Source organism: Cetorhinus maximus, unplaced genomic scaffold (genome assembly GCF_964194155.1).
Source record: "Cetorhinus maximus unplaced genomic scaffold, sCetMax3.hap1.1 HAP1_SCAFFOLD_3814, whole genome shotgun sequence".
NCBI lineage: Eukaryota > Metazoa > Chordata > Chondrichthyes > Lamniformes > Cetorhinidae > Cetorhinus > Cetorhinus maximus.
The window spans coordinates 4,212-22,581 of NW_027599720.1; the positions used below are offsets into that span (position 1 = coordinate 4,212).

The window sequence follows — 18,370 nt, forward strand, 5'->3', positions numbered from 1 at the left end:
GAGGTCCAGTCGAGGAGGAGGAGGAGGTCCAGTCGAGGAGGAGGAGGAGGTCCAGTCGAGTAGGAGGAGGAGGAGGAGATCCAGTTGAGGAGGAGGAGGAGGAGGAAGTCCAGTTGAGTAGTAGGAGGAGGAGGAGAAGGAGGTCCAGTTGAGGAGGAGGATGAGGAGGTCCAGTTGAGGAGGAGGAGGAGGAAGAGGTCCAGTTGAGGAGGAGGAGGGCCAGTTGAGGAGGCGGAGGAGGAGGAGCAGGTCCAGTTGAGGAGGAGGAGGAGGTCCAGTCGAGGAGGAGGAGAAGGAGGAGGAGGTGCAGTCGAGGAGGAGGAGAAGGAGGAGGTCCAGTCGAGTAGGAGGAGGAGATCCAGTTGAGGAGGAGGAGGAGGAGGAAGTCCAGTTGAGGAGGAGGAGGAGGAGAAGGAGGTCCAGTTGAGGAGGAGGATGAGGAGGTCCAGTTGAGGAGGAGGAAGAGGTCCAGTTGAGGAGGAGGAGGGCCAGTTGAGTAGGAGGAGGGCCAGTTGAGGAGGAGGGCCAGTTGAGGAGGCGGAGGAGGAGGAGCATGTCCAGTTGAGGAGGAGGAGGTCCAGTCGAGGAGAAGGAGGAGGAGGTCCAGTCGAGGAGGAGGAGGTTGTTCAGTCGCGGAGGAGGAGGAGGAGTTCCAGTCGAGGAGGAGGAGGAGGAGGTCCAGTCGAGGAGGAGGAGGAGGTCCAGTTGAGGAGGAGGAGGAGGTCCAGTTGAGGAGGAGGAGGAGGTCCAGTTGAGGAGGAGGAGGAGGTCCAGTTGAGGAGGAGGAGGAGGTCCAGTTGAGGAGGAGGAGGAGGTCCAGTTGAGGAGGAGGAGGAGGAGGAGGTCCAGTTGAGGAGGAGGAGGAGGAGGAGGTCCAGTTGAGGAGGAGGAGGAGGAGGAGGTCCAGTTGAGGAGGAGGAGGAGCAGGAGGTCCAGTTGAGGAGGCGGAGGAGGTCCAGTTGAGGAGGAGGAGGAGGATTAGGAGGTCCAGTTGAGGAGGAGGAGGAGGAGGAGGTCCAGTTGAGGAGGAGGAGGTCAGTTGAGGAGGAGGAGGAGGAGGTGGTCCAGTTGAGGAGGAGGAGGAGGAGGTGGTCCAGTTGAGGAGGAGGTCCAGTTGAGGAGGAGGAGGAGGTCCAGTTGAGGAGGAGGAGGAGGTCCAGTTGAGGAGGAGGAGGAGGTCCAGTTGAGGAGGAGGAGGAGGTCCAGTTGAGGAGGAGGAGGAGGTCCAGTTGAGGAGGAGGAGGAGGTCCAGTTGAGGAGGAGGAGGAGCTCCAGTTGAGGAGGAGGAGGAGGTCCAGTTGAGGAGGAGGAGGAGGTCCAGTTGAGGAGGAGGAGGAGGTCCAGTTGAGGAGGAGGAGGAGGTCCAGTTGAGGAGGAGGAGGAGGTCCAGTTGAGGAGGAGGAGGAGGTCCAGTTGAGGAGGAGGAGGAGGTCCAGTTGAGGAGGAGGAGGAGGTCCAGTTGAGGAGGAGGAGGAGGTCCAGTTGAGGAGGAGGAGGAGGTCCAGTTGAGGAGGAGGAGGAGGAGGAGGTCCAGTTGAGGAGGAGGAGGAGGAGGAGGTCCAGTTGAGGAGGAGGAAGAGGTCCAGTTGAGGAGGAGGAGGAGGTCCAGTTGAGGAGGAGGAGGAGGTCCAGTTGAGGAGGAGGAGGAGGTCCAGTTGAGGAGGAGGAGGAGGAGGAGGTCCAGTTGAGGAGGAGGAGGTCCAGTTGAGGAGGAGGAGGTCCAGTTGAGGAGGAGGAGGAGGAGGTGGTCCAGTTGAGGAGGAGGAGGAGGAGGTGGTCCAGTTGAGGAGGAGGTCCAGTTGAGGAGGAGGAGGAGGTCCAGTTGAGGAGGAGGAGGAGGTCCAGTTGAGGAGGAGGAGGAGGTCCAGTTGAGGAGGAGGAGGAGGTCCAGTTGAGGAGGAGGAGGAGGTCCAGTTTAGGAGGAGGAGGAGGTCCAGTTGAGGAGGAGCAGGAGGTCCAGTTGAGGAGGAGCAGGAGGTCCAGTTGAGGAGGAGGAGGAGGTCCAGTTGAGGAGGAGGAGGAGGTCCAGTTGAGGAGGAGGAGGAGGAGGAGGCCCAGTTGAGGAGGAGGAGGAGGAGGTCCAGTTGAGGAGGAGGAGGAGGAGGTCCAGTTGAGGAGGAGGAGGAGGTCCAGTTGAGGAGGAGGAGGAGGTCCAGTTGAGGAGGAGGAGGAGGTCCAGTTGTGGAGGAGGAGGAGGAGGTCCAGTTGAGGAGGAGGAGGTCCAGTTGAGGAGGAGGAGGGGGAGGTGGTCCAGTTGAGGAGGAGGAGGTGGTCCAGTTGAGGAGGAGGAGGAGGAGGTGGTCCAGTTGAGGAGGAGGAGGAGGTCCAGTTGAGGAGGAGGAGGAGGTCCAGTTGAGGAGGAGGAGGAGGTCCTGTTGTGGAGGAGGAGGAGGTCCAGTTGAGGAGGAGGAGGAGGTCCAGTTGAGAAGGACGTCCAGTTGAGGAGGAGGAGGAGGTCCAGTTGAGGAGGAGGAGGAGGAGGTCCAGTTGAGGAGGAGGAGGAGGTCCAGTTGAGGAGGAGGAGGAGGTCCAGTTGAGGAGGGGGAGGAGGTCCAGTTGAGGAGGGGGAGGAGGTCCAGTTGAGGAGGGGGAGGAGGTCCAGTTGAGGAGGGGGAGGAGGTCCAGTTGAGGAGGGGGAGGAGGTCCAGTTGAGGAGGGGGAGGAGGTCCAGTTGAGGAGGGGGAGGAGGTCCAGTTGAGGAGGGGGAGGAGGTCCAGTTGAGGAGGGGGAGGGGGTCCAGTTGAGGAGGGGGTCCAGTTGAGGAGGGGGAGGGGGTCCAGTTGAGGAGGAGGAGGGGGTCCAGTTGAGGAGGGGGAGGAGGTCCAGTTGAGGGGGAGGAGGTCCAGTTGAGGAGGGGGAGGAGGTCCAGTTGAGGAGGGGGAGGAGGTCCAGTTGAGGAGGGGGAGGAGGTCCAGTTGAGGAGGGGGAGGAGGTCCAGTTGAGGAGGGGGAGGAGGTCCAGTTGAGGAGGGGGAGGAGGTCCAGTTGAGGAGGGGGAGGGGGTCCAGTTGAGGAAGGGGAGGAGGTCCAGTTGAGGAGGGGGAGGAGGTCCAGTTGAGGAGGAGGAGGAGGTCCAGTTGAGGAGGAGGAGGAGGAGATCCAGTTGAGGAGGAGGAGTTGGAGGAGATCCAGTTGAGGAGGAGGAGGAGGTCCAGTTGAGGAGGAGGAGGAGGAGGAGATCCAGTTGAGGAGGAGGAGGAGGAGGAAGTCCAGTTGAGGAGGAGGAGGATGAGGAGGAGGTCCAGTTGAGGAGGATGAGGAGGTCCAGTTGAGGAGGAGGTCCAGTTGAGGAGGAGGAGGAGGGCCACTTGAGGAGGCGGAGGAGGAGGAGGAGGTCCAGTTGAGGAGGAGGAGGAGGTCCAGTCGAGGAGGAGGAGGAGGTCCAGTCGAGGAGGAGGAGGAGGTCCAGTCGAGGAGGAGGAGGAGGTCCAGTCGAGGAGGAGGAGGAGGTCCAGTCGAGGAGGAGGAGGAGGTCCAGTCGAGGAGGAGGAGGAGGTCCAGTCGAGTAGGAGGAGGAGGAGGAAGTCCAGTTGAGGAGGAGGAGGAGGAGGAAGTCCAGTTGAGTAGTAGGAGGAGGAGGAGAAGGAGGTCCAGTTGAGGAGGAGGATGAGGAGGTCCAGTTGAGGAGGAGGAGGAGGAAGAGGTCCAGTTGAGGAGGAGGAGGGCCAGTTGAGGAGGCGGAGGAGGAGGAGCAGGTCCAGTTGAGGAGGAGGAGGAGGTCCAGACGAGGAGGAGGAGAAGGAGGAGGAGGTGCAGTCGAGGAGGAGGAGAAGGAGGAGGTCCAGTCGAGTAGGAGGAGGAGGAGGAGATCCAGTTGAGGAGGAGGAGGAGGAGGAAGTCCAGTTGAGGAGGAGGAGGAGGAGAAGGAGGTCCAGTTGAGGAGGAGGATGAGGAGGTCCAGTTGAGGAGGAGGAAGAGGTCCAGTTGAGGAGGAGGAGGGCCAGTTGAGGAGTAGGAGGAGGGCCAGTTGAGGAGGAGGGCCAGTTGAGGAGGCGGAGGAGGAGGAGCATGTCCAGTTGAGGAGGAGGAGGTCCAGTCGAGGAGAAGGAGGAGGAGGTCCAGTCGAGGAGGAGGAGGAGGTTCAGTCGCGGAGGAGGAGGAGGAGTTCCAGTCGAGGAGGAGGAGGAGGAGGTCCAGTCGAGGAGGAGGAGGAGAAGGAGGTCCAGTTGAGGAGGATAAGGAGGAGGAGGAGGAGGTCCTGTTGAGGAGGAGGAGGAGGTCCAGTTGAGGAGGAGGAGGAGGAGGTCCAGTTGAGGAGGAGGAGGAGGTCCAGTTGAGGAGGAGGAGGAGGTCCAGTTGAGGAGTAGGAGGAGGTCCAGTTGAGGAGGAGGAGGAGGAGGTCCAGTTGAGGAGGAGGAGGAGGTCTAGTTGAGGAGGAGGAGGTCTAGTTGAGGAGGAGGAGGTCTAGTTGAGGAGGAGGAGGTCCAGTTGAGGAGGAGGAGGTCCAGTTGAGGAGGATAAGGAGGAGGAGGAGGAGGAAGTCCAGTTGAGGAGGAGGTGGAGGTCCAGTTGAGGAGAATGAGGAGGAGGAGGTCCAGTTGAGGAGGAGGAGGAGGTCCAGTTGAGGAGGAGGAGGAGGTCCAGTTGAGGAGGAGGAGGAGGTCCAGTTGAGGAAGAGGAGGAGGTCCCGTTGAGGAGGAGGAGGAGGTCCAGTTGAGGAGGAGGCGGAGGTCCAGTTGAGGAGATGGAGGAGGAGGAGGTCCAGTTGAGGAGGAGGAGGAGGTCCAGTTGAGGAGGAGGAGGAGGTCCAGTTGAGGAGGAGGAGGAGGTCCAGTTGAGGAGGAGGAGGAGGTCCTGTTGAGGAGGAGGAGGTCCAGTTGAGAAGGAGGAGGTCCAGTTGAGGAGGAGGAGGTCCAGTTGAGGAGGAGGAGGTCCAGTTGAGGAGGAGTAGGAGGTCCAGTTGAGGAGGAGGAGGAGGTCCAGTTGAGGAGGAGGAGGAGGTCCAGTTGAGGAGGGGGAGGAGGTCCAGTTGAGGAGGAGGAGGAGGAGGTCCAGTTGAGGAGGAGGAGGAGGAGGTCCAGTTGAGGAGGAGGAGGAGGTCCAGTTGAGGAGGAGGAGGAGGTCCAGTTGAGGAGGAGGAGGAGGTCCAGTTGAGGAGGAGGAGGAGGTCCAGTTGAGGAGGAGGAGGAGGTCCAGTTGAGGAGGAGGAGGAGGAGGTCCAGTTGAGGAGGAGGAGGAGGAGGTCCAGTTGAGGAGGAGGAGGAGGAGGTCCAGTTGAGGAGGAGGAGGAGGTCCAGTTGAGGAGGAGGAGGTCCAGTTGAGGAGGAGGAGGAGGTCCAGTTGAGGAGGAGGAGGAGGTCCAGTTGAGGAGGAGGAGGAGGTCCAGTTGAGGAGGAGGAGGAGGTCCAGTTGAGGAGGAGGAGGAGGTCCAGTTGAGGAGGAGGTCCAGTTGAGGAGGAGGAGGTCCAGTTGAGAAGGAGGAGGAGTTCCAGTTGAGGAGGAGGAGGAGTTTCAGTTTAGGAGGAGGTCCAGTTGAGGAGGAGGAGGAGGTCCAGTTGAGGAGGAGGAGGAGGTCCAGTTGAGGAGGAGGAGGAGGAGGTCCAGTTGAGGAGGAGGAGGTCCAGTTGAGGAGGAGGAGGAGGTCCAGTTGAGGAGGAGGAGGAGGTCCAGTTGAGGAGGAGGAGGAGGTCCAGTTGAGGAGGCGGAGGAGGTCCAGTTGAGGAGGAGGAGGAGGTCCAGTTGAGGAGGAGGAGGAGGTCCAGTTGAGGAGGAGGAGGAGGTCCAGTTGAGGAGGAGGAGGAGGAGGTCCAGTTGAGGAGGAGGAGGAGGTCCAGTTGAGGAGGAGGAGGAGGTCCAATTGAGGAGGACGTCCAGTTGAGGAGGAGGAGGTCCAGTTGAGGAGGAGGAGGAGGTCCAGTTGAGGAGGAGGAGGAGGTCCAGTTGAGGAGGAGGAAGAGGTCCAGTTGAGGAGGAGAAGGAGGTCCAGTTGAGGAAGAGGAGGAGGTCCAGTTGAGGAGGAGGAGGAGGTCCAGTTGAGGAGGAGGAGGAGGTCCAGTTGAGGAGGTGGAGGAGGAGGTCCAGTTGAGGAGGTGGAGGAGGAGGTCCAGTTGAGGAGGAGGAGGAGGTCCAGTTGAGGAGGAGGAGGAGTTCCAGTTGAGGAGGAGGAGGAGGAGGAGGTCCAGTTGAGGAGGAGGAGGAGGTCCAGTTGAGGAGGAGGAGGAGGAGGAGGTCCAGTTGAGGAGGAGGAGGAGGAGGAGGTCCAGTTGAGGAGGAGGAGGAGGTCCAGTTGAGGAGGAGGAGGCCCAATTGAGGAGGAGGAGGAGGCCCAATTGTGGAAGAGGAGGAGGAGGAGGCCCAATTGAGGAGGAGGAGGAGGCCCAGGATTAGCTGTCGGTACTTAAAGCGGACAAGGGGCCGGGGCCGGATGAGATGCATCCAAGAATATTGCAGGGTGTGAGAGTGGGAATTGCGGAGGCCCTGGCCATAATCTTTCAACGTTCCCTGGATTCGGGGGGAGGTGCCGGGAGGAGGACTGGAGAATTGCAAACATTACGCCCGTTGTTCAGAAAAGGTTGTAAAGATCTGCCCCGTGGTGACAGACCAGTCAGTTTAACTTCGGTGCCGGGGAAACTTCCAGAAACTATTATTCGGGATACAATTAATAAGTCACGTGGAAAAACGTGGGTCGATAGGGAAGAGTCAGCACGGAATTGTTGAAGGAAAATCGTGTCTAACTCACTTGCCGGAGGCTTTTTGAAGAGGGGACAGGGAGGGTCGATGAGGGCAAGGCCGTTGATGTGGTGTATTTAGACTTCCAAAAGGCGTTCGACACAGTACCACACGACAGACTTGTCAGGAAAGTTATAGGTCATGGAATAAAAGGGACAGTAGCAACGCGGATACAAAATTGGCTGAGGGGTAGGGAACAGAGAGTAATGGTCAATGGGTATTTTTCGGGCTGGAATAAGGTTTGTAGTCGAGTTCCCCAGGCGTCGGTATTGGGACCCTTGCATTTCCTCATATATAAATGATCTAGATCTTGGTGTGCAGGGGACAATTTCAAAGTTTGCGGACAGGACAAAACTTGGGAGAACTGTAAACCGTGAGGGAGACAGTGTGGAACTTCAGAAGGGACATTGGCACGTTGGGGGAGTGGGCAGAGAAGTGGCAGATGGAGTTCAATGCGGGCAAGCGTGAGGTGATGCACTTTGGCACAAAGAACATGGACTGACAGTGTAAAATAAAGGATACTATTCTAAAGGGTGTGCAGGAGCCGAGAGACCTGGGTGGATATGTACATAAGTCATTAAAAGTGGCAGGACAGGCAGAGGGAGCTGTTTCCAAAGCAGACAGTATTCTGGGCTTCATGAATAAGGGCAGAGAGTACAAGAGCAGGGAGGTTATGCTGAACTTATATAAGACACTGGTTAGACCTCAGCTGGAGTATTGTGTACAGCTCTGGGCGCCACACTAGAGGAAGGATGTGAACACACGGGAGAGAGCGCAGAAGAGGTTTACAGCACCACACAGGGTGCGGAAGAGGCCCTTCGGCCCATCGAGTCTGCACCGGACACGTGAGAAACCCCTGACCTATCTACCCTAACCCCATTGAACAGCGCTTGGCCCCCATAGCCTTGAATGTTTATGAGGTGCCAAGTGCTCATCCAGGTACTTTTTTAAAGGATGTGAGGCTAACCCACCCTCCACCACCCTCCCAGGCAGCGCATTCCAGACCCTCACCACCCTCTGGGTAAAAAAAGTTTCTCCTCACATCCCCCCCTAAACCTCCTGCCCCTCACCTTGAACTTATGTCCCCCTCTCGTGTCTGACCCTTCAACTAAGGGGAACAGCTGCTCCCTATCCACCCTGTCCATGCCCCCTTCATCATCTTGTACACCTCGGTCAGGTCGCCCCTCAGTCTTCTCTGCTCCAACGAAACCAACCCAAGTCTATCCAAACCTCTCTTCGTAACTTCAATGTTTCATCCCAGGCAACATCCTGGTGAATCTCCTCTGCACCCCCTCCAGTGCCATCACATCCTTCCTATAATGTGGCGACCAGAACTGCGCCCAGTACTCCAGCTGTGGCCTCACCAAGGGTCTATACAACTCCAACATCACCTCCCTACTTAACAGAACAGTTCCAGGGATGAGACACTTCAGCGATGAGGATAGGTCGGAGAAGTTGGGACTGTTTTTCCTTGGAGAGGAGAAGACTGAGAGGAGACTGGACAGAAGCCTCCAAAATCGTGAGGGGTCCGGACAGGGCAGAGAGGGAGAAACCGTTCCCACTAGTAAACGGATCGAGAACCAGAGGGGCACGGTTTTAGAGTGTTTTACAACAGGAGCGAATGCGAGGTGAGAAAATACTCTTTCACACAGCGAGTGGTTGGGGTCTGGAACGCGCTGTCTGGAAGTTTGGCAGAGGCAGGTTCGATCGAGACGTTCCAGAGGGATGGTTATTTAAATAGAAGCAATGTGCAGGGGATAGAGGAAAAGGGCAGGAGATCAGCACAGAGTTAAAATGTCCAGAGGGCCGGCGCAGACATGATGGGCCGAATGGACTCCTTCTGCGCCCCTGAGATTCTGAAACCCGATATGATATTGGACGCCCCTTAACCTTCCCTGCTCTGAGCACACTGATCCCAGCTTCTCCCGGTCTCTCCACGTTTAACGGGGGTCTCCGACAACGCAGTCTAGGGGCTGACCCTCCGACAGTGCGGCTCTCCCTCAACACTGACCCTCCGACAGTGCGGCTCTCCCTCAGCACTGACCCTCCGACAGTGCGGCTCTCCCTCGGCACTGACCCTCCGACAATGCGGCTCTCCCTCAGTACTGACCCTCCAACAGTGCAGCTCTCCCTCAGTACTGACCCTCCGACAGTGCGGCTCTCCCTCAGCGCTGACCCTCCGACAGTGCGGCTCTCCCTCAGCACTGACCCTCCGACAGTGCGGCTCTCCCTCAGTACTGACCCTCCGACAGTGCGGCTCTCCCTCAGCGCTGACCTTCCGACAGTGCGGCGCTCCCTCGGCGCTGACCCTCCGACAGTGCGGGGCTCCCTCGGTCGGACAGAGTCACACCGCCCTGACCCGAACCCTGTGTTTGTTTCGAGCAGATGCGGCTGGTCGACCAGCGAACTGGGCTCCCAATCGGAAGAAGAAGGATTTCTCCTGCAGCGACCGACTGGTAACTGGGTTGGGCGGCTCCCGGAATTCCGGGGACTGGAATTAAATCGACACTCCGCGTGGCGCACCCACAATGAACCGTTCCGGACGATCCCGAGGTCTGCCAGGCAACAGCCTGAGCTCGAGCTGCTGCTCTCTCTCTCCGCCCGACTTGGCCCCAGCCTCAGCTGATCGGCCACCGAAACCTTCGCCCGCACCCTCGTTACCCTCCGGGCGCAATTCCCACGCGCTCCCGGCTGCTCTTCCCCCGTTCTACCCCCTCCCCCCTGTAAACTTCTGCTCGTCCAAAACTCTGCTGACCACCCCCCACACCGTGTCCGAGCTCAGACCGAGTCCCGTCCCCCAACAACGGCGTGCTCGCTGACCCACACCGCCTCCCAGTCCGGCAACACCTCCATTTTAAAATTCTCGCCCTTGTTTTCAAATACCTCCATGGGCCCTCACTGCCCCCTCCCTCACTCATCTCTGTAACCTCCTCCAGCCCCTACACCCCTCCCTATCTCCGTAACCTCCTCCAGCCCCCCTACACCCCTCCCTATCTCTGTAACCTCCTCCAGCCCCCTACACACCTCCCTATCTCTGTAACCTCCTCCAGCCCCTACACCCCTCCCTATCTCTATAACCTCCTCCAGTCCCCTACACCCCTCCCTATCTCTGTAACCTCCTCCAGCCCCTACACCCCTCCCTATCTCTGTAACCTCCTCCAGACCCTACAACCCTCCCTATCTCTGTAACCTCCTCCAGCCCCCTACACCCCTCCCTATCTCTGTAACCTCGTCCAGCCCCCTACACCCCTCCCTATCTCTGTAACCTCCTCCAGCCCCTACAACCCTCCCTATCTCTGTAACCTCCTCCAGCCCCTATACCCCTCCCTATCTCTGTAACCTCCTCCAGCCCCTACACCCCTCCCTATCTCTGTAACCTCCTCCAGCCCCTACACCCCTCCCTATCTCTGTAACCTCCTCCAGCCCCCTACACCCCTCCCTATCTCTGTAACCTCCTCCAGCCCCTACAACCCTCCCTATCTCTGTAACCTCCTCCAGTCCCCTAGACCCCTCCATATCTCTGCAACTCCTCCAGCCCCTACAACCCTCCCTATCTCTGCAACTCCTCCAGTCCCTACAACCCTCCGAGATCTCTGCTCTCCTCCTATTCCGGCCTCTAGAGCCTCCCCCGATTCCCATCGCTCCACCATTGGCGGCCGGGCCTTAAGCTGCCTGGAATTCCCTACCCCTCTCTCTCTAGTCCCTCTCTCTCCCTGTCCCTCTCTCTCTGTCCCTCTCTCCCTGTCCCTCTCTCTCTGTCCCTCTCTCTCTGTCCCTCTCTCTCTGTCCCTCTCTCTCTGTCCCTCTCTCTCTCTCTGTCCCTCTCTCTCTCTCTCTCTCTGTCGCTCTCTCTCTCTCTCTGTCCCTCTCTCTCTCTCTCTGTCCCTCTCTCTCTCTCTCTGTCCCTCTCTCTCTCTCTCTGTCCCTCTCTCTCTGTCCCTCTCTCTCTGTCTCTCTCTCTCTCTCTGTCCCTCTTCTCTCTGTCCCTCTCTCTCAGTCCCTCTCTCTCTGTGTCCCTCTCTCTCTGTCCCTCTCTCTCTGTCCTTCTCTCTCTGTCCCCCTCTCTCTGTCCCTCTCTCTGTCCTCTCTCTGTCCTCTCTCTGTCCCTCTCTCTGTCCCTCTCTCTGTCCCCTCTCTCCTGCCCTCTCTCTCTGCCCTCTCTCCCTCTCTCTCTCTGACCCTCTCTCTCTGCCCCTCTCTCTCTCCCTCTCTCTCTCCCTCTCTCCTGCCCTCTCTCTCTGCCTCTCTCCCTCTCTCTCTCTGACCCTCTCTCTCTGCCCCTCTCTCTCCCTCTCTCTCCCTCTCTCTCTCCCTCTCTCCTGCCCTCTCTCTCTGCCTCTCTCCCTCTCTCTCTCTCTCCCCCTCTCTCTGACCCCCTCTCTCTCCCCCTCTCTCTCCCCCCTCTCTCTCCCCCTCTCTCTCCCCCTCTCTCTCTCTCCCTCTCTCTCTCCCTCTCCTTCCCACTTCCTCCCTCCCCCCTCCCTTTTGCCCCCCCCTTCTCTCCCACACCATCTTTTCTCTCTCCCCCCTTTCTCTCTCCCCCCTTTCTCTCTCCTCCCCTTTCCCTCTCCCCCCCCTTCCCTCTCCCCCTCTCTCCCTCTCCCCCTCCCCCCTTTCCCTCTCTCCCTCCCCCCTTTCCCTCTCTCCCTCTCCCCCTTTCCCTCTCTCCCTCCCCCCTTTCCCTCTCTCCCTCCCCCCCTTTCCCTCTCTCCCTCCCTCCCCGTTCCCTCTCTCCCTCCCTCCCCGTTCCCTCTCTCCCTCCCTCCCCGTTCCCCTCTCTCCCTCCCCCCTTTCCCTCTTTCCCTCCCCCCTTTCTCTCTCTCCCTCCCCCCTTTCCCTCTTTCCCTCCCCCCTTTCTCTCTCTCCCTCCCCCCTTTCCCTCTCTCCCTCCCTCCCCGTTCCCTCTCTCCCTCCCTCCCCGTTCCCTCTCTCCCTCCCTCCCCGTTCCCTCTCTCCCTCCCCCTTTCCCTCTCGCTCCCCCCTTTCCTCCTCTCCCTCCCCCCCTTTCCATCTCCCCCCACCCTTTCCCTCTCTCCCTCCCCCCTTTCCCTCTCTCCCTCCCCCCCTTTCCCTCTCTCCCTCCCCCCCTTTCCCTCTCTCCCTCCCCCTTTCCCTCTCTCCCTCCCCCCCTTTCCTCTCTCTCCCTCCCCCCTTTCCCTCTCTCCCTCCCCCTTTCCCTCTCTCCCTCCCCCCTTTCCCTCTCTCCCTCCCCCCTTTCCCTCTCTCCCTCCCCCTTTCCCCCTCTCCCTCCCCCCTTTCCCCCTGTCCCTCCCCCCTTTCCCTCTCTCCCTCCCCCCTTTCCCTCCCTCCCCCATTTTCTCTCTCTCCCTCCCCCCTTTCCCTTTCTCCCTCTCCCATTTTCTCTCTCTCCCTCCCCCCACCCTTTTCCTCTCTCCCCCCCTTTCTCTCTCCTCCCCTTTCTCTCTCTCTCCCCCCTTTCTCTCTCTACCTCCCTCCTCTCTCTCTCTCTCTACCCCGGCCATCGCCCCCACGCCCTCTCTCACCCCTCCAGCCGGCCCCCAGCTCCTTTAAGACACTCCTTAAAAACCTCCCTCTTGGACTGAGGTTCCGCTCACCCGTTCCCTTACATCTCCGTTTGTGTCCGATTCACGCTCTGGACAAGCGGCTCCAAATTCATCAGAGCGTCCAGGGTGGAGGCGCTGACGTAGTGGGCATTGTCGCTGGGCTAGTAACCCCGGGGGACCCGTGTTCGAATCCCGTGCCCGCCGATGGTGGAATTTGAATTCACTAAAAATCTGGAATTAAAAGTTTGATGAGGACCACTGTCGATTGCTGCCAAAAAAAAAAACCCATCTGGTTCACTCACGTCCCTTTAGGGGAAGGAAATCTGCCGTCCTTACCCGGTCTGGCCTACAAGTGACTCCAGACCCACCGCAGCGATGTGGTTGACTCTTAAAATACCCCCTGAACCAGGAGCAATAAAATTGTGGCCTAGCCAGCGACGCTCACGCTCACACACGCGTAGGTTTGTGTCGCATTATGACCTCGGATTAATTCCCTGCTCGTTGTAAACCGCGCTGATGTTTCTCTTTCCTTCCCTCTCTCTCCCCGCCCTCCCTCTCTCCCCCCGCCCTCTTTGCTGTTACCCCACAGTTCGCTTTGAACGCCGGAATCCCATTCCACACCCCCGAGGAGTTCTTTCTCCGCTGGAAGAGGGCCCCTTTTCGTCTCCCGGAGTTCGACCCGGTAAATCCGCGTTTTGAGTGGCCTGATCGGCGGGAGCTCGGGGGAGGAGGGCACGCGTGTTTTTCTTGTTATTCGTTTCACGGGGATGTGGTGGGCTCCGCTGGCTGGGTCCCCAGCCTTTATCGTCCCGTCCCTAATTGCCCCCTTGAGAAGGTCGGGGGGGCGGGGGGTGGTGGGTGGGTGAGCCGCCTTCTTGAACCGCTGCAGTCCCCTGTGTGGTGTAAGTACACCCACGGCGCTGTTAGGGAGGGAGTTCCAGGATTTTGTCCCCTGTGTGGTGTAGGTACACCCACGGCGCTGTTAGGGAGATCGAGAGGAGATCTGACGGAGGTCGACACGAGTAGGACAGGTTTGCGGAAGGTGGAGGAGGAGGAGGAAACTCTGGGTCCCCGTTCGCTGATGGTAGGAGGAATTGTCCGGGGTCCGGGCTGGGCTGGGCGGGGGTGCGGGTTTCGTGTAAGGGAGTCAGGGACGTGATGGGAGAACTTTTTTCCAGCGGCGAGCGGAGACAAATTGGGTCTCGCTGCCTACGGGGAGTGGGGGGAAGTGGGTGGTGGTTGTGGGGGGTTGGGGAAGCGGAGACAGCGATTGGTTCCAGGAGGAGATTGGGCGGGGGCTTGAGGGAGGTGAACGTGCAGGGTCACGGGGGGGTGAGGGAGGGGAAGGGAGCTTCTCGACAGGGGGCCAGCATAGACTCGATGAATGGCCTTCTCCTGTGCCGGAATCGACTCTACACATTTGGGGGCATTGTGCCAAGGAGTTTGCACCTGCATTAGTTTGGCATTTAATCACCCATGTCAAGCGGGAAACCCCAGCAGCCGGTTTGCGCACAGCAAGATCCCACAATTTGTTAGCCGTTGATAGGGTAGGTCGGGTGGTCTGGGGGCAAGGGGACGTTACCTCAAACTCAGAGGCTGGCCGGTCAGGAGAGAAAGTTAGGAAAGACTTCTTCACGCACAGGGTAATAACAGGCTGAATGGCCTCCTCCTGTTCCTGTGTAACAGGCTCAAGGAGACGGCTAAATATGCCTCCCCCTCTTGTGTAACAAGCTCGAGGAGGGGCTGAATGGCCTCCTGCTGTTCCTGTGTAACAGGCTGAGGGAGTGTGCCGAATGGCCTCCTCCTGTTCTTGTGTAACGCGCTCAGGGAGTGGGCCGAATGGCCTCCTCCTGTTCTTGTGTAACACGCTCAGGGAGTGGGCCGAATGGCCTCCTCCTGTTCCTGTGTAAGAGGCTCAGTGAGTGGGCCGAATGGCCTCCTCCTGTTCCTGTGCAACATGCTCAGGGAGTGGGCCGAATGGCCTCCTGCTGTTCCTGTGTAACAGGCTCGAGGAGACGGCTAAATATGCCTCCCCCTCTTGTGTAACAAGCTCGAGGAGGGGCTGAATGGCCTCCTGCTGTTCCTGCGTAACAGGCTCGAGGAGAGGGGCTGAATGGCCTGTTCCTGTGTAACAGGCTCAGGGAGTGGGCCGAATGGCCTCCTCCTGTTCCTGTGTAACAGGCTCAGAGAGTGGGCCGAATGGCCTCCTGTTCCTGTTTAACAGGTACATGGAGGGGCTGAATGGGCCTCCTCCTGTTCCCACATGATGGGGATTCCGACCACGTTAGCACCTGTTTTAATCTCCTCTTCCTGTGCGTGCTCTAACTATCTTTCTCTCTCTCTCTCCCCGCCACCCCACCCCCTCCCTCAGAGGAACCTCGACCTCAGCATCCCGCAGTACGAACCTACTTCTGCCTCCCTCACTTCGGCCGGTCCCGAGGTCGTTGTGGCGGTCGGCTTCCCTGGCTGTGAGTTTTCATGTGTTCTCGCTCGTCCACGTTCGTCTGGTCATCTGTCCCCCGCCCCCACCTCAGTTATGCACAGACTTGGGGCTTTTTTAAAAAACTGCCGCGAAACCACCCCACTGCTGGGTTTTCATCCACCTTCCGTGTAATTGTCGCCCGGTGAATAAATCCTAACTGCCAGTTTAGCCTGTCAGCCCGGCAGTAAAACACGCTTTCAGTGTCACATTTCCCTGACGCAACACCGTATCTGTGTGTTGACAGGGTGAGGAGGAAGCGGGCGTGCGAGGGGAATCCCGATGACTTACAGCGTAAAAACATTTCTCATCTTCCCCTCCACCCCCTCTGGTTCTCGTGCGAAGGGCAGAGAGGGGCAAGAGTTAGAATAATTAACTGGGGGAAAGCCAACTTCGAAGGGGTTAAGAATGGACCTGGGCCAGATAAAATTGACCCGAAGGTTGGCCAGGAAGAATGGTGGCTGGGCAATGTAGGCCCTAAGTCCCAAAGACTATCGGACCCTATCAAACAGCGCCTCCCTTTGGCTGTTCACAGTAGGCAGACGACTGACCGCACCCCACCAGCCCCTGCTTGCAAACCTCAGAGCACAGTATCCGACATTAGACGTGGTTTTGCGATTTGGACTACACCTGCTGAACAACCCTGACTGCGCTAAGGATGACACTGACGACCCAGGAGAGGCGTTGGCCTAGCGGTATTGTCACCGGACCGGTATCCCAGAGACGCAGGGACCCCAGGTTCGAGTCCCGGCTCGGGTCTTGAATTCAATAAAAACCTGGGATAAAAAGTCTTAACGACAACCGTGAATCGATTGTGGTTTAAAAACCCACCTGGTTCACCAATGTCCTTTGGGGAAGGAAGTCTGGCCTCCATGTAACTCCCGACCCCGCAGCAACCTGGGCTGACTCTTAAAATGCAATTAGGGATGGGCAATAAATGCTGGCCTTGCCAGTGACACTCATAGTGTGGCCCACTTACACCTGCCCAGCATTCGTTGCCCCCCCCACCCCCGCCTTCAGGAGCAGAGGGGCCTGGGTGTATCTGTGTATAAGTCATTGGAGGTGGTAAGACAGGCGGAGAGAGAGAGAGAGAGCGGTGAATGAAGCAGACAGTACCCTGGGTTTTATGAATAGGGGCAGAGAGTACAAGGAGCATGGAGGATATGTTGAACCTGTATGAGACACGAGTTCGGCCTCAGCTGGAGCGTTGTGTCCAGTCCTGGGCTCCACACTTTAGGAAGGATGTGAAGCCGTTGGAGAGAGAGAGAGAGAGAGGAAAAGATTCGGGTAAATATGCAGCAATCGGGCCTCCCGATCGGGACCCGCGTTGACGAGGTGGCCGGGCAATCGATCGCGAAGCCATCGCCAGTGTGTTGCCCGACGGGTCAATGAGTCGAGCATCCGTGTAATCGCCGGCGCCGTGGATAAATCCCACGCTGCCCGTTTAGCCTGAAGGTATTTCCTAACGTATGTTCCTCCGCTCACCTCCCTCCCCCGCAGCCGGCAAATCCACCTTTATCCAGGATCACTTGGTCCGGGAGGGATACGTCTACGCAAACCGGGTGAGTGGACGCTCCGTCGGATGGACCTTTCAGGGTTTGGGGTGGTGGGGGTGGGTGGGGGGGGGTCGGGATGCGGGTATCGGGGGGTGAGAGGTCAGGGGGGCGCTTGGCTTGGACCAGAGGATTCTTTCCTGGGAATTGGGCGTGACCGGGCCAGTGTCTTAATTGCCCTGGCCGCCCCACAACTGCCCCTCGAGAAGGCGGTGGCGGTGGTGGTGGTGGTGAGCCGCCTCCTTGAACCGCTGCCGTCCGTGGGGTGCAGGTGCGCCAACAGCGCTGCAAGGTTGCAGCCGCAGCGAAGGAAGGGCCGGTACGTTTCCGAATTCGGCGTGGCGGGAGGCCAGGAGTGGTGGGGAGAGGTCGCTGCTGCTCCCCGCGTGTCTGCCGCCCTTGCTCCTTCGAGGTGGTAGAGGTCGCGGGTTTTGGAAGTTGCGGCCGAAGGAGCCTCGGCGGGTCGCTGCAAGTGCGCCTCGGGGGGCGGTGCACCCCTGCTGCTTGGGCCAGTTGCCATTGGCACATTTGGATACGTGGCTCTCTCTCTCTCTCTCTAGCCCATCATCGAAAGCGAGCCCACCCGCTCAAACGCAAGAACGCCAAATCTCAAACTCTCACAACGATTCACACTCCGGGAGAAAAGGCGGCTGCCGATTGGCGCGTTCGGCGAAGAGCCCGTGGCCCCAGCGCGCAACCGCCCCTCGCGGTAATCCGCTCGGCACGCCCTCCGCCTATTCAATCGCAGGGACAGCGGGAGGCCATTCGGCCCCCCCCTTGGGGAGCTTGCCCTACCCCGTTTCGGTGTGGGCAGCAGTTGTGGAACAGTCCTGAGTGCGGCAAACTTTTCTCCCGGAGTGTCAATTGTTGTGAGAGTTTGAGATCGGGCCATCCCTGCCTTTGTCCTGACGAGTGCGAGGCAAGCCTCGGCGACGTGTCCGGACTTACCCCGGAGAAAGTAATTTCCCTCCTGTCGAACCGAAGGAACCCTTGATGCCCCTTCGATGAGACCACCCCCCTTTCGTCTCCGATGCTCGGGGGCGGGGGTGAATACGAGCCCAGTCTGGGCGATCCGGTCTCGTAGTTTAACACTTTGCACCCCCTGGTATCATTCTGAGCAATGTGTGCTACACCCCTTCACCCACTCCCCCTCCCCAGCTCCTCCTCTCCCCGACGCCCCCCACCCACCACACGCAAAGTCAATATGCCCTCCTTAAGGTGCCAAGCTCATCAAAGGGGATACAGAGGCGCTGGGGAATGCACAGGAACATGATTAGCAAGGATGATGGTAGACACTCAAGCAGCCCCGTGTCCAAATGCAGCAAGACCTGGACAATATCCAGGCCCTTGGACTGACCAGTGGCCAGTAACATTCGCGCCCACACACAAGTGTCAGGGAATGACCATCTCCAACAAGAGAGAATCCAACCATCACCTCCCCTTGACGTTCAATGGCATTACCATCGCTGAATCCTCCCCCACTATCAACATCCTGGGGGTTACCATTGACCAGAAACTGAACTGGGGACCCAGCCATATAAATACTGTGGCTACAAGAGCAGGTCAGAGGCTGGGAATCCTGCGGAGAGTAACTCACCTCCTGACTCCCCAAAGCCTGTCCACCATCTACAAGGCACAAGTCAGGAGTGTGATGGGGACACTCCCCACTTTGCCTGGATGAGTTGCAGCTCCCACAACCCTTGAGAAGCTCGACACCGTCCAGGACAAAGCAGCCCCCCACCCCGCTCGATCGGCACCCCATCTACAAACATTCACTCCCTCCACCTACCGACGCACAGTAGCAGCAGTGTGTGTACCATCTACAAGATGCACTGCAGGAACTCGCCAAGGCTCCTTCGACAGCGCCGCCCAAACCCACGACCGCTACCATCTAGAAGGACAAGGGCAGCAGACACATGGGGAACACCCACCACCTGGAAGTTCCCCTCCGAGCCCCTCACCATCCCGACTTGGAAATATATCAGCCGTTCCATCACAGTCACTGGGTCAAAATCCCTCCCTAACAGCGCTGTGGGTGTACCTACACCACAGGGGACTGCAGCGGTTCAAGAAAGCAGCTCACCCACCACCTTCTCAAGGGGCAATTAGGGATGGGCAATAAATGCTGGGCCTAGTCAGCGAGGC

The 18,370-nt window shown here is 58.9% G+C and overlaps 1 long non-coding RNA gene across 1 annotated transcript; it reads left to right on the forward strand.

Moving 5' to 3' along the window:
* Nucleotides 1–9,051: 9,051 nt before the first annotated feature.
* LOC144678214 (uncharacterized) lies at nt 9,052–16,237 on the forward strand. The gene is made up of 4 exons (XR_013575990.1): nt 9,052–9,124; nt 12,783–12,875; nt 14,565–14,661; nt 16,173–16,237. It is a non-coding gene; the product is annotated as an uncharacterized LOC144678214 (long non-coding RNA).
* Nucleotides 16,238–18,370: the final 2,133 nt, after the last annotated feature.